The sequence below is a fragment of the Pristiophorus japonicus genome, chromosome Y (assembly GCF_044704955.1).
Source record: "Pristiophorus japonicus isolate sPriJap1 chromosome Y, sPriJap1.hap1, whole genome shotgun sequence".
Classification (NCBI taxonomy): domain Eukaryota; kingdom Metazoa; phylum Chordata; class Chondrichthyes; family Pristiophoridae; genus Pristiophorus; species Pristiophorus japonicus.
Genome location: NC_092011.1, coordinates 16,674,973 through 16,692,695, shown reverse-complemented (window position 1 = coordinate 16,692,695; position 17,723 = coordinate 16,674,973). Strand labels below are relative to the sequence as shown.

At 50.5% G+C, this 17,723-nt stretch overlaps 1 pseudogene; it reads right to left on the bottom strand.

Moving 5' to 3' along the window:
• Positions 1–13,660, bottom strand: part of LOC139241109 (guanylate-binding protein 1-like) — a 32,125-nt pseudogene extending 18,465 nt beyond the window's left edge.
• Positions 13,661–17,723: the final 4,063 nt, after the last annotated feature.

Sequence of the window (17,723 nt, the reverse complement as noted above, 5' to 3'; positions counted from 1 at the left end):
GGGCGGTATCCTCACCTCTGGGTCAGAAGGTCGTGGGTTCGAGTCCCACTCGAGGGACTTGAGCACATCAATCTAGGCTGAAACTTCCAGTGCAGTACTGAGGGAGAGTTGCACTGTCGGAGGGGCAGTACTGAGGGAGCACCGCACTGTCGGAGGGGTAGTCCTGAGGGAGCGCCGCACTGTCGGAGGGGCAGTACTGAGGGAGCGCCGCACTGTTGGAGGGGCACTACTGAGGGAGCGCCGCACTGTTGGAGGGGCATTACTGAGGGAATGCCGCACTGTCGGAGGGGCAGTACTGAGGGAGTGCCGCACAGTTGGAGGGGCATTCCTGAGGGAGTGCCGCACTGTCAGAGGAGCAGTACTGAGGGAGTGCCGCACTGTGAGAGGGGCATTATTGAGGGAGTGCCGCACTGTCGGAGGGACAGTACTGAGGGAGCGCCACACTGTCGGAGGGGCTGTACTGAGGGAGTACCGCACTGTCGGAGGTGTAGTCCTGAGGGAGCACCGCACTGTCGGAGGGGCAGTACTGAGGGAGCGTCGTACTGTCGGAGGGGCAGTACTGAGGGAGCGCCGCACTGTCGGAGGAGCAGTACTGAGGGAGTGCCGCACTGTGAGAGGGGCATTATTGAGGGAGTGCCGCACTGTTGGAGGGGCAGTACTGAGGGAGCGCCGCACTGTCGGAGGGGCAGTACTGAGGGAGCGCCGCACTGTCGGAGGAGCAGTACTGAGGGAGTGCCGCACTGTGAGAGGGGCATTATTGAGGGAGTGCCGCACTGTTGGAGGGGCAGTACTGAGGGAGCGCCGCACTGTCGGAGGGGCTGTACTGAGGGAGTACTGCACTGTCGGAGGGGCAGTACTGAGGGAGTGCCGCATTGTCGGAGGGGCAGTACTGAGGGAGTACCGCACTGTTGTGGGGCCGTACTGAGGGAGTGTTGCACTGTTGGAGGGGCAGTACTGAGGGAATGCTGCACTGTCGGAGGGGCAGTACTGAGGGAGTGCTGCACTGTTGGAGGGGCAGTACTGAAGGAGTGCCGCATTGTTGGAGGGGCAGTGCTGAGTGTCAGAGGTACTGTCTTTTGGATGAGACATTAAACCAAGGCCCCGTCTGCCCCTCTCGGGTGAATGCAAAAGATCCCAGGACACTATTTCGAAGAAGAGCGGGGGTTTTCTCCCTGGTGTCCTGGGGACAATATGTTTCCCTCAACCAACATCATTAAAACAGATTATCTGGTCATTATCACATTGCTGTGTGTGGGATCTTACTGTGCACGAATTGGCTGCCGCGTTTCCCACATTACAACAGTCACCACACTCCAAAAAGTACTTCATTGGCTGTAAAGCGCTTTGGAACGTCCGGTGGTCATGAAAGGCGCTTTATAAATGCAAGTTTTTCTTGTCTTTTGGAGGAACTGTCTCCTCTCATAGACAAAAGCAATTGGACGGGAAAAAACAAGTGTTCGGTCCAGAAAAGGGTTAAATTATTATAAGGATCCAGATTTTTAAATTCATTCTCGGAATTTGGGCACTGCTGGTAATGTTGGCATTTAATGGCCATTGGTGGCAGCACTGGGAAAGTGGGGCTTTAATTCAACCACGGTTACTTGCTCACTGGGTCACTTCAGAGGGAAGTCAAGAGTGAACCACGTTGGTGTCGGACTGGAGTCACACACAGGCCCAGACCGGGTAAGGACGGCAGGTGTCCTTCTCTCAAGGTTCATCGGTGACCCAGTTGGGTTTTTAACGACAATCCAACAGATTCATGGTCACTGCTCGATTTTAGAAACGGAATTCCAATTCACAACCTGCCCACAGTGGGCTTTGAACTCACAAAGGAGCGTTCGTCCAGCCGTCTGATTGGCCCGTCCAGTGAGGTAGCCATTGCGCCATCATCATAGGACAGTCTCTCGGAATCGAGGCATACTTGCTTCCACTTTAAAAGTGAGTCCTTCAGTGGCTGAACAGTCCAATACGAGAACCACAGTCCCTGTCTCAGGTGGGACAGACAGTCGCTGAGGGAAGGGGAGGGTGGGACTGGTTTGCCGCACGCTCCTTCCGCTGCCAGCGCTTGGTTTCTGCATGCTCTCGGCGACGAGACTCGAGGTGCTCAGCGCCCTCCCGGATGCACTTCCTCCACTTAGGGCGGACTGGTCTTTCGCCAGGGACTCCCAGGTGACGGTGGGGATGTTGCACTTTATCAGGGAGGCTTTGAGGGTGTCCCTGTAACGTTTCCTCTGCCCACCTTTGGCTCGTTTTGCCCTGAAGGAGTTCCGAGTAGAGCGCTTGCTTTGGGAGTCTCGTGTCTGGGGCATGCGGATAATGTGCCCCTGCCCAGCAGAGCTGATCAAATGTGGTCAGTGCTTCGATGCTGGGGATGTTGGCCTGGTCGAGGACGCTAATGTTGGTGCGTCTGTCCTCCCAGGGGATTTGCAGGATCTTGCGGAGACATCGTTGGTGGTATTTCTCCAGCGACTTGAGGTGTCTACTGTACATGGTCCATGTCTCTGAGCCATACAGGAGGGCGGGCATTACTACGGCCCTGTAGATCATGAGCTTGGTGACAGTTTTGAGGGTCTGGCCTTCAAACAGTCTCTTTATCAGGCGACCACCATCTCAGATACTATTCCCGAGTTTGATTATCGAAAACTGGCCTTGTAATCTGACAGGACACCGACCCCAGTGAGTTGGGAACTGCCTGGCCTGAGGAATTGTTCAGTGAACGCTTTTCTGTAAACTGACCCTGGTTGGTGTCAAGGCTCAGAACCCAGGTGGCGGGCTTTGATAAGTGGGAACATACACTTCCCATATCATGTGGCAGATGCCACCAATAAAATGTGGGTGCGGTCCAACTAAGATGGGTAGACAGCGTCACGATCAGGAGGATCACCTCATGTACTGCAGCGGTTTAAGAGGGCGGCTCACTGTAACGTGTGTCCCTGTGAGCTTGCTCACTGGTTGGTGGAGCTGTCCAGTTGGGAGTGGCTTATCCAGTCACATGATGTTCGCAAGACTCAATGAAACCCCATCCGGTTGGATTTGTGGGATTAGGGAGGCAGTTGTGTGTGAGGTGGATGAGCTGGTAATGTGTAGTATGATGGTTAAACCTTTTGCTAATAAACCAAATAGTTCTTAAAAACATTGGATTGCTGTGAATTCTTAAGCAATGAACCACGAAGCAAATACATAACATCCCCCACCTTCTCAGGGCAGTTCGGGATGGGCAATAACTTCTGGCCTCGACACAACCCAGGAACAAATGAACAAAGGCAATGGGGCAGAATTCCCAGCCTCCCCAGGTCCATACGGAATGTGTACACAGTATGTACGGGGCGTATACGGGGCGTGTACGGAGCGTGTACAGGGTGTGTGTATGAAGTGTGCACAGAGTGTGTACATAGTGTGTACGGGGTGTGTGTATGGAGTGTACACACGGTGTGTACAGAGTGTTCACACGGTGTGCACGGGGTGCGTGTATGGAGAGTGTACGGGGTACGTACGGGGTGCGTACGGACCTGGGAAGGCATCGCAAAAGCCAGTTCTCAGCACACAATGTGCATGCGCCGAAAACCGGCTTTTGCGATCTGTCAGGCTGGAGTTTGGCTCATCCTGTGTAGCTCGAGAGCGATGGGCAAGATTGCGAGATTTACCCATATTTTGCCCAGCAAATGTCCTCAAAACTCTTGCACCTGATAAAAACAGGCGCATCGCCTACTGTTACAGGTGTCAGAGTTTTAAAACACACATAAACATTGTAAAATAAAATTATAAAAGCACATTTTATGATTAAAAAGCCTAAAAGCCTGCCCATTACAGTAAGTTTATTTTAAAACATAATTTTAAAAACGTTTCTTAAGAATCGGAAATATATATATTTTTTAATTCCATAAATAACTTTAATTTAAATTAATAACAATATGTGGTGTATATTCTCTATTATTTATTAGTGTTTTGTGTGTTTGGGGGGGGTTTCTCAATCATAATAATGGTAAGCCCAATTTACGGAGTTCCCATTATTATGAATGAGAACATACTGTTCCCTGATTGGTTGCCCAGAGCCATGTGACTGCAGCTCCCGTCCTGCACATGTCCTGAGGTGCACGCGCCGTGACGCGCAGTCAGTGGCCTCAGGACCGGGAACTCGCGTGGGCGCAGCAAGATAAGGTAAGTGCGCTTCAGTTTAAACATTTTCCCTCGATCGCCCACAGGAAGCAACCGAGCGGGATTTCCCCACACACCGTGGCGGCCCCGATCTGCGTGCAAATACCAGCGGCAAGTCGGGGGCCATAAACGGAGCGGTGACCGGCGGCCCGGGGCAGCGTGGAGCGTACCACGGCAGGGTAGAGTGCGAGCTGGTGCAGGAGGGCGAGGCCGCGAAGAGTGACGTCATCAAGGTCCAGGTCGGTGATTGGAGTGTGGGCAGATACAGCAGGAGCGACGATGTCGGGGTGAAGGAGCGGCGTGTGATCGCGGAGCAACATGATCGGGGCCCAGGAGAGGCGAGGGCCCAGGGGCATCCCGGCCAGCCCACATTGCGATATGTGTGCACACTAGGTCCGTGCAGCAGAGCTGCTCTCCAGTGGTTCTGGTCAACCCTTGCAACTGGACTAAGACCTCGCTCTGTCAAGCCCGTGTGGTGACTGGTCTACAACGGCCACCCCACGTTAAAAAAATCCACGCACAGGCAGCTTCCACCCTTCAGGATGTAGTTCGGGATCTGGAATATTAGGTCCTTCATTGAAACACCTGTAAACTCATCCCTTTTTGGTGTGAAAGCAAGTCATCCTCGCTTCGAGGGTCTGCCTATGAGGATGATGACCGGGACTAACAGTACACAAGGGAAGATCACTGGTGACATTTGTTACAGGCTACCCCCCACCCGACATTTTGTCTGACCTCGGACAACTTGCTCCAGTAATGATTCATCCAGTCTGCATTCACAGAGTCAGGATCAACTCACTATTCGACCAAGAAGCTCATCACAAAGCCAGCCTCATTGATTGTCCTGAGCATGTGACAGGCGGTACAACAAGGCCAGCTCTACCTCCTATTCAACGCAGACATGCACTGACCTCCAAGACATGCACCGAACACTGGCCACCAATGTGAGAAGGATACTGCAGCTTGTCCACTGCATACTGGTCGATGGTGCCCATGCTATTGTACACCAACATGCTGCTCCGCAGCACCGCAAGAGCAAAGATCCAAAAGTCATTCTTTTCATCGCCCTGCAGAGAGATGGGAACAATTAGACAGCGCGGTGAAGTATTAGCCACAATTCCTTCCCACCCTTGTAGAACAGACACTGCACTGGAACCGTTCTTTATTATGGGCAGAGAAAGTAAGTCATCTTCTAACAAACTGTCCTTTCCTGTGTAACAGACTCGAGGGGCTGACTGGGCTTCCTCCTGTTCCTGTGTAACAGACTCGAGGGGCTGAATGGGTCTCCTGTTCCTGTGTAACAGGCTCGAGGGCTGAATGGGCCTCTTCCTGTTCCTGTGTAACAGGCTCGAGGGGCTGAATGCGCCTCCTCCTGTTCCTGAGTAACAGTTTCGAGGGGCTGAATGGGCCTCCTCCTGTTCCTGTGTAACAGGCTTGAGGGGCTGAATGGGCCTCCTCCTGTTCCTGTGTAACAGGCTCGAGGGGCTGAATGGGCCTCCTCTTGTTCCTGTGTAACAGGCTCGAGGGGCTGAATGGGCCTGCTCCTTTTCCTGTGTAACAGGATCGAGGGGCTGAATGGGCCTCCTCCTGTTCCTGTGTAACAGGCTCGAGGGGCTGAATGGGCCGCCTCTTGTTCCTGTGTAACAGGCTCGAGGGGCTGAATGGGCCTCCTCCTGTTCCTGTGTAACAGGTTCGAGGGGCTGAATGGGCCTCCTCCTGTTCCTGTGTAACAGGCTCGAGGGGCTGAATGGGCCTCCTCTTGTTCCGATGCTCCAGTGCAAGTCGAGAAGCAATGCAGTCTGTCCAATCAGTTCATGAACATCTCACAGTTTCCCCTCCCTGTCCGGTCACGTACAGTAGAAAAGTAGAGCGCGATTCTATTGCTCAGTTGAACAGAATGATCGTGGGATCGATGAAACATGGCAGTGGATTGAGAGATAGACTCACCTTCTCCACGTACCCCGGTCCCTCAGTGTCCAGTAATATGAGGCAGTGGTTGGTGATAAGCGGGTGAGGCACACATCACATCCAGATCCCTTTAGTCTGCGATTGAATGGTGGATCCCAACGAGAAACCTTGTTTGCGTTTGGAAAGAGCAGCAGACAGTCACTTATTCACAAGCTAACAGCTCTCACACATCCAGGTCCTTGTTCCATAAAGCCCATAGGTTCATTTTGTTCTCCTTATCTAAAGGAGGATATGTTTGCCTTAGCGGAGTCCAACAAAGGTTGACTGGACTGATTCCTGGGGAGACAGATTGAGTAGGCTCGGACTATATTACCTAAAGTTTAGAAGAATGAGGTGATCTCATTTTTTAGCAATGAGGAAAGATTGGATAGGCTGGAGTTGTTTTCTTTGGAACAGAGGAGGCTGAGGGGAGACCTGATTGAGGTGTATAACATTATGAGGGGTCTCGATAGAGTGGGTAGGAAGGACCTGTGCCCTTAGCAGAGTGGTCAACAACCAGAGGGCATAGATTTAAAGTAATTGGGGGAAGGTTTAGAGGGGATTTGAGGGGAAATGTCTTCACCCAGAGGGTGGTGAGGGTCTGGAACTCACTGCCTGAAAGGGCGGTAAAGGCAGAAACCCTCACCACATTTAAACAGTACCTGGATGTGCACTTGAAGTGCCGTAACCTGCAGGGCTATGGACCGCGAGCGGGAAAGTGGGATTCGGCTGGGTAGCTCTTGGTCGCCCGGCACGGACACGATGGACCGAAATGGCATCCTTCCATGTTGTAAATTTCTATTCGATGATTCTACCTCATTGAAACACAGAAAATCCTTAGGTGGCTTGACAGGGTAGATGCAGGGAAGATGTTTCCCCCGGGCTGGGGTGTCTAGAACCAGGGGGCACAGTCTCAGGATAAGGGGTCGGCCATTTAAGACTGAGATGAGGAGGAATTTCTTCACTCAGAGGGTGGTGAATCTTTGGAATTCTCTTCCCCAGAGGGCTGTGGAGGCTCAGTCTTTGAGTATATCCAAGGCTGAGATCGATAGATTTTTGGATACTAAAGGAACAAAGGGATCGGGCAGGAAAGTGGCGTTGAGGTCAAAGATCAGCCGCGATCGTATTAAATGGCGGAGCAGGCTCGAGGGGCCGAATGGCCGACTCCTGCTCCTATTTCTTATGTTCTTATGTTGAGTTGTTCTGAGGATGTGGGCTACATTCATTGCCCAACTCCTGGCCACTTTGCAGAGCTACTGGTAGAAAGGGCATTTACATTGTACTTCCTGGTTTTCCATCAGACTTACGTCAAAGAGACGGCAAGGGAGCAGGACCCCTGTTGTAATTTACCCTCGTGTCCGCAAACAAAATCAAACCAAAAGAGGTCAGATGTCGGTGGCCTTGTTGAACGTGGGACGCGGGGGGCTGTATATCTAACCCAACTTTATTCAGTAAACATGGGGCTCACAGTTTGAAGGGTGGAGAGAATTGGGGTTTGAGGCTGCTGGGATGGAGAAGGAAGAGCTTGGTGGGCGACTTGGGTCCACAGGGAACCTTGCTGTTGATGGGGGAAGAGAGAGAGAGAGAGAGAGAGAGAGAGAGTTAGAGAGAAGAACATTAGAGAGAGAGAGAGAGTGCGCGCAAAAGGGAGAGCGCGAAAGAGAGAGAAAGAGGAAGAGATGAAGGCGGGCAGAAAAATGGGGCAGGAGAAAGGGGAGGGAGGGTGATGGGGAGAGAGAGGGATAGGGAGAGAGAGGGATAGGGAGAGAAAGAGATAGGGAGAGAGAGGGATAGGGAGAGAGAGAGATAGGGAGAGAGTGGGATAGTGAGAGAAAGGGTGAGAGAGTGATAGGGAGAGAGTGAGATAGGGAGAGAGAGGGATAGGGAGAGAGAGAGGGATAGGGAGAGAAAGAGATGGAGAGAGAGAGAGATAGGGAGAGAGAGGAATAGTGAAAGAAAGATGGGAAGAGAGATATGGAGAGAGAGGGATAGGGAGAGAGAGGGATAGGGAGAGAGAGGGATGAGGGAGAGAGATGGGGATAGTGATGGATAGGGAGAGAGAGATGGGGAGAGTGAGGGATAGGGAGGGAGAGTGATGGGGAGAGAGAGGGATGGGGGAGAGAGATGGGGAGAGAGAGAGATGGGGAGAGAGAGATAGGGAGAAAGAGGGATTGTGAGAGAGAGAGATGGGGAGAGAAAGATGGGGAGAGAGAGCGATGGAGAGAGAGGGAGGGGAGAGAGGGATGGGGAGAGAGGGATCGGGAGAGAGAGAGATAGGGAAAGAGAGAGATGGAGAGAGAGAAAAGGGAGAGAGAGAGGGGGAGAGTGGGGAGAGAGAGGGGGAGAGTGGGGAGAGGGGCAAGAGGAAGAGAGAGAGGGGGAGAGGGGTGAGAGGGAGAGCGAGAGGGGGAGAATGGGGAGAGGGGCGAGATGGAGACAGAGAGGGAGAGGGGGGAGAGGGAGAGGGGGGGAGAGGGGAGAGAGGGGGAGAGTGGGGAGCGGGGTGAGAGGGAGAGAGAGGGGTGAGAGGGAGAGAGAGAGGGGTGAGAGGGAGAGATGGAGAGAGAGGCGGAGAGGGAGAGAGAGGGGGAGAAGGCTGAGTGGGAGACAGGGAGTGATCACCACATCACATATGGAGCTCTATGAGAGGAAACAAGGGGTTAAGATGGAAAACTGTATATTGTGACGTGTTCATGGTGTAATCAAGAACAAGAGACCATGGCTGGTCCCGCCTGTGTGCACAGTCCCACAGGAAGGTTTATTAGGCATTCCTCAATCACCACATCAGTCACAGAAACACCACAGTATAGCTAAGTCTGGTTCGGGATGAGGCACCAGAAGTTGGCACTGGGTTAAATGTGAGGGTTGAAGTTAGTACCTTTCCGTTTCCCAGCGAGCTTGTTCATCAGGTAGGATTTTCCGGTGCGGTACAGCCCCACGATGCCCACCACCACTGCCGGTTGGCTGATCTCCAACAGGATTTTCAGGGCCTCTTGGTTGACCTGGAGTTCACCAGACGTGCTGTTCTCAATCAAACACACGGGGTCCTCCATGTTGTACCGGGCCTGGCCTTTACTTGGGTTTGTCAGGGCAACGACACTCTCCATCTAATGCAGAAAGAAAATCACAGCACATTCACCTTCCAGCAACGAATGGAAGGAGAGGTTGGGGCATGACCGAGTAGTTAAAGTCAGTAGATATTGATCAACGCTAGAACAAGACTGGGCAATGGCAATGAGCTCGGGAAAGTACATCAGCTCCAGGTAAAGAATGGTCCTGTATTCATACAGCGCCTTTGCAGACATTGACGACGAGATCCAGCATCGCCTCCAGTGTCTGCACCAGTGCAGCCTTCGGCCGCCTGAGGAAGAGAGTGTTCAAAGACCAGGCCCTCAAATCTGCCACCATGCTCATGGTTTACAGGGCTGTAGTAATAGCCGCCCTCCTGTATGGCTCAGAGACATGTACCATTTAGAGTGGCCACCTCAAGTCGCTGGAGAAATACCATCAACAAGGTTTCCGCAAGATCCGACAAATCCCCTGGGAGGACAGCTTGTATATCAGGCTTGAGGGGCTGAATGGGCCTCCTCCTGTTCCTGTGTAACAGGCTCAAGGGGCTGAATGGGCCTCCTCCTGTTCCTGTGTAACAGGCTCGAGGGGCTGAATGGGCCACCTCCTGTTCCTGTGTAACAGGCTCGAGGGGCTGAATGGGCCTCCTCCTGTTCCTGTGTAACAGGCTCGAGGGGCTGAATGGACCTCCTCCTGTTCCTGTGTAACATGCTCGAGGGGCTGAATGGGCCTCCTCCTATTCCTGTGTTACATGCTCGAGGGGCTGAATGGGCCTCCTCCTGTTCCTGTGTAACAGGCTCGAGGGGATGAATGGGCCTCCTCCTGTTCCTGTGTAACAGGCCCGAGGGGCTGAATGGGCCTCCTCCTGTTCCTGTGTAACAGGCCCGAGGGGCTGAATGGGCCTCCTCCTGTTCCTGTGTAACAGGCTCGAGGGGCTGAATGGGCCTCCTCCTGTTCCTGTGTAACAGGCCCGAGGGGCTGAATGGGTCCTCCTGTTCCTGTGTAACAGGCCCGAGGGGCTGAATGGGTCTCCTGTTCCTGTGTAACAGGCCCGAGGGGCTGAATGCGCCTCCTCCTGTTCCTGTGTAACAGGCTCGAGGGGCTGAATGGGTCTCTGTTCCTGTGTAACAGGCCCGAGGGGCTGAATGCGCCTCCTCCTGTTCCTGTGTAACAGGCCCGAGGGGCTGAATGCGCCTCCTCCTGTTCCTGTGTAACAGGCTCGAGGGGCTGAATGGGCCTCCACCTGTTCTTGTGTAACATGCTCAAGGGGCTGAATGCCCCCTAGTTGTAGATTCCCACACGAGGGGAAACACCCTCTCTACATCTTCCTTGCCGAGCCGTTTCGTATATGTTTCAGTAAGATCACCTCTCATTCTTCTGCACTACAATTTTCTCTGGACTGCCTCCAATGCAAGTTTCTGCTTCCTTAATTAAGGGGAAGAAATTTCTCATGGTCTCGTGTGTGAAGTTTGAAGGTACAGCTTGTAATCAAGGCGCAGAAATGGCCTACTCGCGAAACTGAGTTCTCAGCCATTGGTGTTTCGACGAGGTGCTGTTTGTAGAATGATCTCAGACACGTGACATTGTGAGGATGTCATTGAGCAACAAGACTGCCGGAATTAACCAAAACGGTTCCGCTTTCACTGACAATTTCAGGAAGTTCGTGCAGTAACTGCAAAGGCATTGTCACGGGAATTGCTATTTTATTCAGACATAAGCCAACATAGCTTGACATTTTATTTATAAACCTCATTAATGTGTTTATTTAATCTGTAACACGTCATGACTCTTTACAAAAAATGACATTACTGCACGAGGAAAGATTGAAAAAGAAAGGAAGAGTTGCATTTTTTGTCCACCTTTCTCCCCACCAGACGTCTCAAAGCACTTTACAGCCAATGAAGTAACTTTTCATGTGTAGTCACTATTGTAATGTGGGAAACGGGGCAGCCAATCTGCGCACAGTACTATACAAAAAGCTTTATAGAAAGCCTGCCCATTATCTCCACACTGCCAGAAATCTCAGTTAAAGGTCACGATGCCGAAAATAAATTATTTACAAATAAAGCGTTTGTATTTATGGCTCGGGTCTGATGCCAGCAGGAACGGCATTCCCTCTTCCCACTGCCTGCCTGTCGGATCACTGATGGTTTAACACACAGCCACAGCTCTCCTGTGACCCACACAAACACCTCGGCTATTCCCGTGCTGGGACCGAAATCCACGTGGTGACATCATCGATCGCACCGCGCCCTCTCACCACCACGGCGATATTTGGTGAGCACCGTGTCTATACCGGCAGGCATCCTCATAAATATTTTGAGCAGAAACTTTAAATCAAGCACCCGCTTTTGGCACTAGAACCCACAAATTTCTAAATAGAAGGATAGAAACATAGAAAATCGGAGCAGTTGTTGGCCATTCGGCCCATCGAGCCTGCACCACCATTATCACATCCTTTGCAATAGACACCAGCATTTTCCCTACTACTGACGACAAGCTAACCGGTCTGGAGTTCCCCGTTTTCTCTCTCCCTCCTTTTTTAAATGTTGGGGAAGTCCAGAACCAGGGGTCACAGTCTAAGGATAAGGGGTAAGCCATTTAGGACCGAGATGAGGAGAAACTTCTTCACCCAGAGACTGGTGAACCTGTGGAATTCTCTACCACAGGAAGTTGCATGTTCAGCCATGAACTCATTGAATGGTGGTGCAGACTCGTAGGGCCGAATGACCTACTCCTGCACCTATTTTCTATGTTTCTATGTTACATTTGCCACCCTGCAATCTGCAGGAACTGTTCCATAATATATAGAATTTTGGAAGAAGATATTAATGCATCTACTATTTCCATGACAACCTCTTTTAGTACTCTGGGGTGCAGATCATCAGGCCCTGGGGATTTAGCGGCCTTCAGTCCTATTAGTTCCTCCAGCAATATTTTGTTATTGATAACCATTTCCTTTAATTCCTCTTGCTCACTAGACCCTTGGATCCCTAGCATTTCTGGGATGTTATTTGTGTCCTCTTCCGCGAAGACAGAACCAAAGTATTTATTTAATGGAATGAAATGAAACTTTAACGGAAACTTCGATCAAATTAAAATTTGGTTGCCGGGGGCGATGGTGCACTCCAGCCCCTCCGGCGCCCACCTCTCGCGGAAGGCCACGAGCGTACCGGTGGACACCGTGTGCTCCATCTACCCTGGCTCGGATGTAACCGCGGAAGAGAGGCAGGCAGTCGGGGCTGAACGACCCCCTCAACCGCCCGCTGCCTGGACCGGTTAATGGCCCCCTTGGCCAGGCCCAGGAGCAGTCAGGCATGGGTACAGCCCTGGGGAAGGGGGCTAACAGCAGGGATGCCTGGGCAGGAGTGTGCAGGACTTGAGCTAAGTGGACTATGAGTATTTGGTTTAGCATTGTGAGATTAACGGGAGCAGTGGCGAAGTGTGGGTGTGTGTGAATGCGGTGGGGAGATTCAGTGGGCTGTAAGGTTACTAATCTTCAGAAAAACGTAGACTATGAACTAAAAAATTGATTGATCCAAGCTTTTTGAATTAAGCTGGACAATTAAGGACAATCTGTGGTCGAGGACATTTAAAACTGATTTCACGCATAACACCAATGGAGCTGTTACGTGAGGCTTTCAATTTGATTGACCAGGGTGCGGAAGCAGCCACTGAAGACAGCGAGTGTGTAATAAGGAACCCACGGAATACAAATTTGCGGATAACAGCATTCAGCATAAGGAAATATCTTTTGCATTGCCGACTCCGCGTGCTAACTAGTAACCATCACCAGCCAGTTAAACAGATCGATAATCGAAGCTCGTCCCAGCGGGAAACGTATTCACAACCTGGATGCAAATATACGGACACAGACACACAAGCAGGTTAAGTAGAAGCAGGGGAAAGAACACAGGAAGAGACAGCGGGCGATAGAGAAAGGTCATGGAAGCTGCAGAAAATGGTTAAGAAGGCAAGCCCGCAGGTCACGGAACCAACATCCACGAATCTCTGTTGATCGTATGTCTAAAGTCAAATTTCTCTCGGCAGTCTAGTCCTGTAGTTTTAGTCGATATTTGTTCCGTAATAAAACGGACACTGGGTCAAGCCTAAAATCTTGTGCTCTGTGTTGTCCTTTCCCACTATAAGTTCCGAGGTCTCATTCTCAGAGTAGAGTGAAAACCAAACACTTGGCCGAAAGGGTCTCCTGAACTATCGCCCCACTGTCGCCCGAGGGTGAGCATGTGACATCACTCTTAGCGCTGCTCTCTCAGCTTTGGGCGGCACGACTTAACTTTGCAGTATGAGGCGACACCCACCGTCCGGCATTAGAACCAGCACTCAGCCGAGGGTGGGGGGCACCTCCTCAAACACGGCAGGACCCCGATTTCCACCCCGCTGTCTCTGACATCGTCCACAAGTAACACTTAAGGCGTTTTTGGCCAACGCCTTAAACTCTGCTAAGTGTCGTTGCCTCCATCCCCCTCGCCCGGCCATTCGTTCTGGTTGAAGCAGACAATGCATGAACTTTGACCTCTCCTTGTCGCAGAGCTGAGCTCCAAACAACGACATCCTGCCTGCCCCCACAACCTCAAACGCTGCACCTCTGCAGCACCAAGAAGCTCAACACCAGCCAGCACAAAGCAGCCCGCTCGACTGGACAACCTCTTACATAAGATCATCAGAAATAGGAGCAGGAGTCGGCCATTCGGCCCCTCGAGCCTGCTCCGATATTCAATAAGACCATGGCTGATCCGTTCATGGACTCAGCTCCACTTCCCTGCCCGCTCCCCATAACCCTTCACTCCCTTATCGCTCAAAAATCTGTCTCTCTCCACCTTAAAAATATTCAATGGCCCAGCCTCCACAGCTCTCTGATGCAGCGAATTAAACAGATTTACAACCCTCTGAGAGAAGAAATTCCTCCTCATCTCAGTTGTAAATGGGCGGCCCCTTATTCTGAGACTATGTCCCCTAGTTTTAGTTTCCCCTATGAGTGGAAATATCATCTCTGCATCCAACTTGTCGAGCCCCCTCATTATCTTATACGTTTCGATAAGATCACCTCTCATTCTTCTGAACTCCAATGAGTAGAAGCCCAACCTACTCAACCTTTCCTCATAAGTCAACCACCTCATCTCCGGAATCAACCTCGTGAACCTTCTCTGAACTGCCTCCAATAACCTTCCTTAAATCATCATCATCATCATAGGAAGTCCCTCGGCATCGAGGAAGACTTGCTTCCACTCTTAAAATGAGTCCTTAGGTGGCTGAACAGTCCAATACGAGTGCCACAGTCCCTGTCACAGGTGGGACAGACAGTCGCTGAGGGAAGGGGAGGGTGGGACTGGTTTGCTGTATGCTCTTTCCGCTGCCTGCGCTTGGTTTCTGCACGCTCTCAGTGACGAGACTCGAGGTGCTCAGTGCCCTCCCGGATGCACTTCCTCCACTTAGGGCGGTCTTTGGCCAGGGACTCCCAGGTGTCAGTGGGGATGTTGCATTTTATCAGGGAGGCTTTGAGGGAGTCCTTGTAACATTTCCTCTGCCCACCTTTGGCTCGTTTGCAGTGAAGGAATTCCGAGTAGAGCGCTTGCTTTGGTAGTCTCGTGTCTGGCATGTGGACAATGTGACCTGCCCAGCGGAGCTGATCAAGTGTGGTCAGTGCTTCAATACTGGGGATGTTGGCCCGGTCGAGGACGCTAATGTTAGTGCGTCTGTCCTCCCAGGGGATTTGCCGCGTCTTGCGGAGACAGCGTTGGTGGTATTTCTCCAGCGACTTGAGGTGTCTACTGTACACGGCCCATGTCTCTGAGCCAGACAGGACGGACTGCGGTGGTTCAAGAAGACGGTTCAACACTTTAAGAAATGTTTAAACACAAAGACATGGCAAATGATAAAAGAAATAATGATTTTATAAAAGAAATACTTGCGGCAACTGAGCAGACAGAGAGAGCTGAGGTCAGAGCAAGACAAGACCGAACACACAGGCCTTGAAGACCCAGCTGTGACGATAAGGGATTTAGCATGGAGCCTTAAAGATAAACAGGTGTTCTCTAGACAGGGAAACAAGACATGCAGACAGAGATAAGGAATGAAATTACCTCAGAGGCACCCTCTCCGCTGTAATTGGACTATAGGTTGGGTAAATGTTGATTGACATCAACCCATCGAAATAAAGTATAAAAATGGATGACCAAGTGGGAATCAGGCAGTTAGGGTTGGTGGCTTGCTCAGGGTGCACGAATCTTGGCTAAATAGCCTAACACTTTGGTTATGTCAGCAATAACAACATGTATTTATATAGCACCGTTAATGTAGTAAAACATAGAAACATAGAAAATAGGTGCAGGAGTAGGCCATTCGGACTTCGAGCCTGCACCACCATTCAATAAGATCATTCACCTCAGTACCACTTTCCTGCTTTCTCTCCATATCCCTTGATCCCTTTAGCCGTAAGGGCCATATCTAACTCCCTCTTGAATATATCCAAAGAATTGGCATCAACAACTCTCTGCGGTAGGGAATTCCACAGGTTAACAACTCTCTGAGTGAAGAAGTTTCTCCTCATCTCAGTCCTAAATGGCTTACCCCTTATCCTTAGATTGTGTCCCCTGGTTCTGGACTTCCCCAACATCGGGAACATTGTTCCTGCATCAAACCTGTCAGAACTTTATATGTTTCTATGAGATCTCCTCTCATCCTTCTAAACTCCAGTGAATACAGGCCCAGTCGATCCAGTCTCTCCTTATATGTCAGTCCAGCCATCTCTGGAATCAGTCTGGTAAACCTTCGCTGCACTCCCTCAATAACAAGAACGTCCTTCGTCAGATTAGGAGATCAAAACTGAACACAATATTCCAGCTGAGGCCTCACCAAGGCCCTGTACAACTGCAGTAAGACCTCCCTGCTCGTATATTCAAATCCCCTAGCTATGAAGGCCAACATACCATTTGCCTTCTTCACCGCCTGCTGTACCTGCATGCCAACTTTCAATGACTGATGTACCATGACACCCAGGTCTCGTTGCACCTCCCCTTTTCCTAATCTGTCGCCATGCAGATAATATTCTGCCTTTGTGTTTTTGCCACCAATGTGGATAACCTCACATTTATCCACATTATACTGCATCTGCCATGCATTTGCCCACTCACCAAACCTGTCCAATTCACCCTGCAGCCTCTTAGCATCCTCCGCACAGCTCACACCGCCACCCAGCTTAGTGTCATCTGCAAACTTGGAGATATTGCACTCAATTCCTTCATCTAAATCATTGATGTACATTGTAAAGAGCTGGGGTCCCATCAGTGAGCCCTGCGGCACCCCATTAGTCACTGCCTGCCATTCTGAAAAGGATTTGTTTATCCCTGATAGGACTGGATAGGTTAGATGCAGGAAGAATGTTCCCGATGTTGGGGAAGTCTAGAACCAGCGGACACAGTCTAAGAATAAGGTGTGAGCCATTTAGGACTGAGATGAGTTGAAACTTCTTCACTCAGAGAGTTGTTAACCTGTTGAATTCCCGACTGCAGAGAGTTGTTGATGCCAGTTCATTGGATATATTCAAGAGAGAGTTAGATGTAGCACTTACGGCTAAAGGGTATGGAGAGAAAGCAGAAAATGGGTACTGAAGTGAATGATCAGCCATGATCTTATTGAATGGCGGTGCAGGCGCGAAGGGCCGAATGGCCTACTCCTGCACCTATTTTCTATGTTTCTATGTTTCTATGTTTCCCAACTCTCTTCTTCCTGTCTGCCAACCAGTTCTCTATCCACGTCAATATTTACCCCCAATACCATGTTCTTTAATTTTGTACACCAATGTCTTGTGTGGAACCTTGTCAAAAGCCTTTTGAAAGTCCAAATACACCACATCCACTGGTTCTCCCCTGTACACTCTACTAGTTACATCCTCAAAAAATTCTAGAGATTTGTCAAGCATGATTTCCCTTTTCTAAATCCGTGCTGACTTGGACCGATCCTGTCACTGCTTTTCAAATGCGCTGCTATTTCATCTTTAATAATTGATTCCAACATTTTCCCTACTACTGATGTCCGGCTAACTTTCCTATTATGATGCGTTTTCTCTGTCCTTCCTTTTTTTTAAAGTGGTGTGACATTAGCCACCCTCCAGTCCAGAGGAACTGATCCAGACTGTTGGAAAATAATCACCAATGCATCCACTATTTCTAGAGCCACATCCTTAGGTACTCTCGAATGCAGACTATCAGGCCCTGGGGATTTATTGGCCTTCAATCCCATCAATTTCCCTAACACCATTTCCTGCCTAATAAGGATTTCCTTCAGTTCCTCCTTGTCACTAGACCCTCGGTCCCCTCCTATTTCCAGAAGCTTATTAGTGCCTTCCTTCGTGAAGACAGAACCAAATTATTTGTTCAGTTGGTCTGCCATTTCTTTTTTCCCCATTATAAATTCGCCTGATTCTGACTGCAAGGGACCTACGTTTGTCTCCACTAATCTTTTTCTCTTCACATATCTATAAAAGCTTTTGCAGTCAGTTTTTATGTTCCCGGCAAGCTTCCTCTCATACTCTA